A 7,772-nucleotide genomic window follows, 5' to 3' on the forward strand; every position below is an offset into this window, starting at 1 on the left:
AGGGAGAGGCACAAAGAAAACTAGATAGAGGGTGACGGAGGACAATCTGACTTTGGGTGATGGGTATGCAACATAATTGAATGACAAGATAACCTGGACATGTTTTCTTTGAACACATGTACCCTGATTTATTGATGTCACCCCATTAAACTTAATAAAAATTTATGTAAAAGACTGTGATATGGAAAAGTAAACATAAGAATAAATAATAAAAGATAAAAAAAATCACAGTGTGAGAAAATAGACAACCAAAGAGGACTACAGCTCTAGGAAGTAATCATGGAGAGTGATTATATTTTCTATCAGTACTACTCTATTACTTGGATTCTGTAGAATAATTACCTAAAATTTGCCATGCATATTTGTGTTCAAATTTGATATTCATAAATATTAAGCTCTGATCTCTACCATTTTGAATTTGAGTAATATAAAAACTCACAGAAGATAATATATTATGATTAAAGCAGTTTGCCAGGGCAATTCAGTCTCAATATTGGCAAGGAAAGACATAGTTTGAGAGGAAGGAAGGAGAGTTGAGTTTGAGAACAGAGTTTATTTGAGGTGGTAGCAGCATTTTTAAAAAGAGATATCCTGGCTGTAGTAGAAAGCCAGAACTTGGGGTGCTGCTCGGAATATGTGGTTGGTGAGTAAACTGGAGACTGATCAGCAGAAACTTGACAGTCAAAAGTAAAAGAAAGAAAAATAGAAAGAATTAGTGTAGATAAAACAATATCTTTGCTCTTGGCCCAATAGCTCAGTGGTAGAGTGTGAACACCGCGTGTGGATGTTCTGGGTTCGATTTCCAGTTAGGACAAACAGGAGAAGTGCCCATCTGCTTCTCCACCCCTCCCCTTCTTGTTTCTCTCTCTCTCTCTCTCTCTCTCTCTCTCTCTCTCTCTCTCTCTCTCTCTTCTCCTCCTGCAGCCATGGCTTGATTGGAGCGAGTTGGCTCTGGGTGCTGAGGATGATTCCATGGCCTCTGCCTCAGGCACTAAAAAGAGCTCACTTGCTGAGCAACAGGAGTAATGCCATGGTTGGACAGAGCATCACCACCTAGTGGGCTTGCTGGGTGCATCCTGGTCAGGGCACATGCAGGAGTCTGTCTCTGGCTCTCTTCCTCTCACTGAATATAAAAATGAAATAAAATAAATATGATCTCTTCCCTCAAGTTTACAATATAGTCTATGAAAAAGATGTTCTTGCAATTACTTGCAATAAAAATTGTAAGATACTTTCGTGACAAGGACAGAGTGGATACACAAAGAACCAGTGAAATGGGGAACAAATATAATAAAAGTACACATTCATAGAACACTTGATATGTACTTATAAAGTAGTTTAAGGCTTTGCAGTTACTCAGTGAATGTATGCAGTATATTTGGAAGTAGACACTTATATCATGCTCCCTCTGCAGATGAGGAAACTGAGACATAGAGAGCTTAAATGACTTGCCCAAGACATCACAGCTTGGAAGTAGCAGAGCTGTGAGGTGGTCTGCCACCAGAAGTACATATTAAGCAGACCTACCATACTTCAAGGGAAAAACATAAAATTAGAGAATGAGATATAGACTTTGGAATTGAGGCATATGTTGAAGATTTGTCGGATATTCAAGGCTGGTGAACAACATCCTAGACAGAAAGAAAAGCGTTTACATAAACACATGGCAAACATATCTCTAAGTCGTACATACAACCTGTCTATTAACACAGCATCCTGACTTAACACCTACCTAGACTTGGTAGTTCTTAAGTAAATATTGTTTTCAGCTGCTGTATGGTATATAGTTCTATTAAATTACCAAAATCTTTTTTTTCATTTTTTACACTTTTAATCATGTTAAGTCTTATAAATATGCTTGAAGTACTGTTAACACTTGTTTCTCCTATAATTCAGGCAAAGGGTACAAACTTGTTTAAACAAAACAAAAAAGAAAGGATCTACTGAAGAATATTAAGATGAAAAGCAAACTATCAAGTATATGGAAGACAGATGTCCAGCAAGTATTCTGAAGGCATTCTAGTCAGGTAGAAAATCTTTTCTAATAAACACCCACATCACTCTGAATACTCTGCAGGTCACTCTTGTGCAACAGTATATCATCTAGTAAAGGCAGTAGGACAGACCCACATTCTATCAATAGATAAAGTTCCTTGTACCAAAAATCCACAGGAGCAAGTGCTGTCAGAAGTATACCCGCCTCTCCCTCTTCCCTCAATAATCACCACCAAATTCCTTCACAAGACTTCACAGGGTGTCAGGTGATTTCTAGGATATACTAAGATCAGGTTGAGAGATTCTGGTTTGCATATTCCTTCTGAATAATTTAGGTAAGACAGACAACTTTTCTCAAGAGTTGAATTGACTTGTCTTCAGAACTTGACTGCACCTTGCCTACAGTGGCATCAATTAACACACATAAAAACTTTTGAAGAGAAAATTCTGTTATTTCTTTTCTTTCTTGAGAGCTGTTTTTTCCCCTCCTCGTTTGGAAGGTTTGCAGTGTTTTGTTTCCATCTGAACCAGAAAATTGTCTATTTCCTTTTGCCAATCATTTTGTCTGCTCTGAACAATGGCTTTCAAACTATCTTCTCCATCAAGTCCCAACTCCTTCCTGCTCATTTCTGCTTCTCTAGCCTCTTCCTGAGCTCTCCCTTTCCTAGCATTCATCTTTTGCTTCAATTCTTTGACAAAGTCGTTATAAGATGGGACCTCTCCAGCATCAATGGCTTGCTGAATACCTGTTCCTTATCCTGGGTTCATCTGTTTACTGTACACACATCACAGATTCCATGATGTGATCTCTGTCTCCTTTGAAGTCCAAATAGGCCTGTTTAATATCAGCCAGCTCTTCTTCAGAATGTTCGTATGTCTTCTCAAAAGCCTGAATGTATTCTAGAGATGTCTTTTAGAAGAATAACCTCCAATAAGCCTCCCAGTCCTGGTCATGGTTGAGCACATCAGAATCGTCGTCCACCATTCCCCTGTTCATTGTACACTGCTCTCTGCTCTTTGTCACTCAGAAAGGAATAGACTTTCCCAAGGATCTGGAAGCGGTGGGTGGCATCCTCCTTGTCTTCCTCACCCACCCAGTCCAGGTACACTTGTAGGAATACTTTGTGGTAGCCATGTCGGAACTCAGCGTCGGAAGCCTCATGCCACACACCCAACCCTTAGTAAAGGTCGGTGGTGCTGACCTGTCCTTGCACAGCTCCAGCAGCTCCCATGGCCAGCAAGGTGCAGAGCTAGCTGGCGGCAGCCTCCATGAAAAGGTCGGGTCTCAGAAACACTGTCAAAATCATTTTTTATTTAATTAGTGTCTCCATTGGTCTCATTTTAAAAATACTATATTATATATAAAACTATCTTCTCAATCTCAGATATTTTAGAAAATTATATCCAAATAAAATAAAAGTAGAGAGGAACAGGCAAGTCAATAATAATAATAATAATAATAATAATAAACTTCTAAGTAATCCAAATTGGTTCACTTTGATTTATAAATCACATGTCCAAGCACAAAGCACATTGCTGGCTCTGCCAAAAGACAGACAGGAAAATTTTTGTTCTAATTCAACATGTAGCTTGTGTTTCTTTCTTCCTTTGTAACCTTTACATACCAATTAGCACTCCCAAACTTTTCCTCTTGAATCATCACTTTTATTCACCCCAGCTGATCTTGTCATTTTGTTCCCTTTCCTCTTCACATCTGCCAAATTTCCTTTTGTCAAGTAGTTCTTCCAAATCTCGCAGCCCACTTTTAATAACAAACTACAATATCAGCATCAGAAGGCAGAGAACACAAAACTGAAGGTTACTTTCTAAGCTGATGTGTGATGGAGCAATTACTACATTTCACTTAACTGACTAGTATAGAGATTAGATTGGAGGTTGGCTGTCATAGTCAAGTTTAGGTTCTGAAATATTTTCTATTGTAAGAGGGTTTTACCTAAATTTCCTTTAATTACTTTTATAGAGAAGGCTGTAGAATGAAACAGCCTTGCTGCATCTTTAAAATTTTGCCTCTTTTTCGGCTTCACTAGACTTGTTTAAACAAATTGAATTAGAAATGAATTTGTTGTGTCTGTCTATGGGAAAATACTCTTATTATAATAGTGATGATCATAAGGAGAAGGAGAAGAAAGAACTTTCAAATTATTATACTTGAAAATGACTTATATGTTAAGAAAGCAAATGCCTTAAGGTCAGTTGAGAACTTGATGCATAGATTAGAAAAGGAATAACAGCAGCAATTAATTTAGTAATGAGGATAAAGTAAATGGAGTTGTTCTTGAAGGAACTATTTTTAGAAAGAGTATTTAATTTGAGTCCAACTTTTAAGATTTTTTTTAAAAAATTACCTTCTGAATTTAATAACAGAATAAAAAAACTTGACCCCCTACATTCAGCTCACTTTATCCCTATGCTGTATATGTTTGAGTTCCCAAAAGACATTTTTCTTATTTTCAGGAAGGTTAGAGTCTCACAGGAGGGATACCAAATTATTTTGTAACTGCCTGCTTGTTTGTTATTAAAGAGAAAAAGCATACAGAGTGTTACTGTAGGTCATAGGGAGACTACTTAACCTTTCTTGTGTAAGCCAAGCATCCTGGAGGAAGTTATTTCTAAGAGAAAAATTGAAGAATGACTGAGGTAGCCAAGGAAAGAGAACTACTGTGCAGTTTTTAAAAGTCTACCACTGACAGAGTTAAGATTTAAAGTTAAGGCATAATTCAGAAAAGGTCTGAAAACTGTAAAGTATGGTACAGAAAATTATTGTTTCAATTTCCCCCTTCTTTTCTATAAAGACATTATATAGCCACACAAAAAAGTCCATACTTTGGGGAAAGGCAGAAAAGGCCTTAGTAATTACATACTTCCATAAAAATAACAAAACACTTAAAATGTTCAAAATCAGCTTTTCCTAAGCTCTGGAAATTAAGCAAATGCTTGCACCAATCAAAATAATAAAAGGTCATTTATTAGAGAAAAAATACTGAATCATTGTAAGAATATGAGTATTTGGTATATCAACTTAATCTACATCCACCTCCTCCTTTCTAGTTCTATACAAGCCTCGAAAAATAGTAGGCTGGCCCTGACTGGTTGGTTCTGTGGTAGATCATCGGCCTGCTGTGCAGATGTCCTGGGGTTGATTCCCGGTCAGGGCACACAGGAGAATCACTATCTGCTTCTCTACCTTACCCCCTAATTTCTCTCTCTCTCTGTTCCTCCTCCTGCAGCCATGGCTAGATGGGAGTGTGTTGGCCCTAGACGCTGAGGATGGCTCCATGGATTCCACCTCAGGTGCTAAGAAGAGATTGGTTGCTGAGCAATGGAGCAAGATGCCAGATTGGCAGACCATCATCCTCTAATGGGTTTGCCAGGTGGGTCCCTGTTGGGGCATATGCATGAGTCTGTCTCTCTGCCTCACCTTCTCTCACTGAAAAAAAATTAAAATAAAAAAAAATATCGAGTAGCCTAACAAACATGGTAGTTGTGATAACCAGCAGAATTACACCCACCTGAGTAAGTAGATAGATTTGGAGTTTCTCAACATGTCTTATCTCCAAACCATCTTCACTATTTTAGCTGACTGACAGCTCCGTGAAATAATCCCATTCACAGGGTGGTATTATTTGACCTGATTTCCCAGCATCAGCGTACTCCAAAGAAGAAAAGAAAATATCCCCAGGAAGTTGTTTAACCTTTTAGCTGTCTAAGGATTCAGTACAAGTTGGGTCAACAAGAGACCTGAAAACTTAAAAAGAAGATCTGGAGAATGAGATTCATAGGAAGCTTTGAAAAGTTCTGGAACATCACTAGGGATTTAGAGGGCTATGTCCATGTGCAGGACTGTGGGCATGCCCATGAAGAAAGGAAGAGGACGCCAATCTTTTACTTTAGGCTGACCTAGAAGCCCTGCACAGTTAGAAAATGAAGGCTAAACCAAATTAAGCATTAAAAGCATGCCCCGATCCACAAACCAGAGCCCCTGAGAAACATATGAAAGAACTATTCTTTCAAGATATTCGAGGATTTCTGTGCAATTATTAGCTGGTTGTTAAGCTAATGAAGCACAATTCAGTGTCTAGAAAAGACATGGAATATAGACATTACCAATTCCATCCAGAAAAGTCACTAAACAAACATCAATAAGAACAACAGCAACAATAACCTTGGGATAGGGGAAATTTGATTTTAAAGTTGTCACATTGTACTACCTGAAATACCCATTTTTCAACTACAAAAAAAAATATTGCAAGATATACTAAAAAATGAGAAAGTATGGGCCATATACAGGTGGGTAAAGGTAGAAAATATAAATGGTTCCTGAGGGAATCAAGACACTTCACTTACTAGAAAGAGACTTTAAACCAGCTATTATAAATATGCTGAAAGAGCTAAAAAAAAAAACAAACCAAACATGTCTAAAGAACTAAAAGTATGACCATGATATCTCATTAATTATCAATAAAATTATATAAATTATACAAAATAACCAATTAGAAACTCTAAAATTAAAATTGCAATAAAAGAAATGAAAAAATCCACTACAGGGGTTCAATAGCTGATTTGAGTAGGTAGAAGAATAGGCACACTTGAAAACATGCCAGTTGAGATTATCTAGTATAAGATAGAAAAAGAAAAAAAGACTAAAGAATAGTGAAAAGATATTTAGTGACCTGTGAGGTATCATCAAATATATTTACATATACATAATGGGGGTTTCAGAAGAAGAAGAGAGGAAGAAAGGCACAGAAAGAATATTTGAAGAAATAATGACTGAAATTTTCCCATGTTTGATGAAAAACATTAATTCACATACTGAAGAAACTCAATAAACTCCAAGTAGGAGGAACTCAAGACAAATATAGAGACATCATATTCTGACTGTTGAAAGTCAACACAAAGACAGAAATGTGAAAAAAGAGAATAGCCACTCATGTATAAGGGTTCTTCAATAAGATAAAGAGCTGATTTTTTTTTAAAGATTTTATTTATTCATTATAGAGAGGGGGGAGAGAGAGAGAGAGACGGAAGGGGGTGGAGCTGGAAGCATCAACTCCCATATGTGCCTTGACCAGGCAAGCCCAGGGTTTTGAACCGGCAACCTTAGCATTTCCAGGTTGACGCTTTATCCACTGCGCCACCACAGGTCAGGCAAAGAGCTGATTTTTCATTAGAACTCATGAGACCAGAAGGTAGTGGGAGGACACAATCTAAGTGCTAAAAAACTATCAATCAGAAGGACTATATTCAGCAAAAATATTATTTCAAAAATTAATGAGAAATTAAGACATTCAGAGATAAACAATAACTGAGAAAATGCATTACTACTACATCTGTTCTAAATAATAATAAAAATAAAATATAGATATGCTTACTTTCAAACCAGTTCTATAGGTTCTCTATCTCTCATTGTTTTTATAGTAAATGTCTCCACATCCTTTTTTTTTTTTTTTTTTTTTTTTTTTGTATTTTTTCGAAGCTGGAAACGGGGAAGCAGTCAGACAGATTCCCGCATGCGCCCGACCGGGATCCATCCGGCATGCCCACCAAGGGGCGATGCTCTGCCCATCTTGGGGCGTCACTCTGCCGCAATCAGAGTCATTCTAGCGCCTGAGGCAGAGGTCACAGGGCCATCCTCAGCACCAGGGCAAACTTTGCTCCAGTGGAGCCTTGGCTGCGGGAGGGGAAGAGAGAGACAGAGAGAAAGGAGAGAGGGAGGGGTGGAGAAGCAGATGGGCACTTCTCCTGTGTGCCCTGGC

General features: G+C 37.9%; 1 pseudogene; it reads right to left on the reverse strand.

Moving 5' to 3' along the window:
• Nucleotides 1–2,330: 2,330 nt before the first annotated feature.
• On the reverse strand, nt 2,331–3,227 carry LOC136317623 (dnaJ homolog subfamily C member 9 pseudogene; annotated as a pseudogene).
• Nucleotides 3,228–7,772: the final 4,545 nt, after the last annotated feature.

This window comes from Saccopteryx bilineata, chromosome X, assembly GCF_036850765.1.
Source record: "Saccopteryx bilineata isolate mSacBil1 chromosome X, mSacBil1_pri_phased_curated, whole genome shotgun sequence".
In the NCBI taxonomy this organism is placed as follows: domain Eukaryota; kingdom Metazoa; phylum Chordata; class Mammalia; order Chiroptera; family Emballonuridae; genus Saccopteryx; species Saccopteryx bilineata.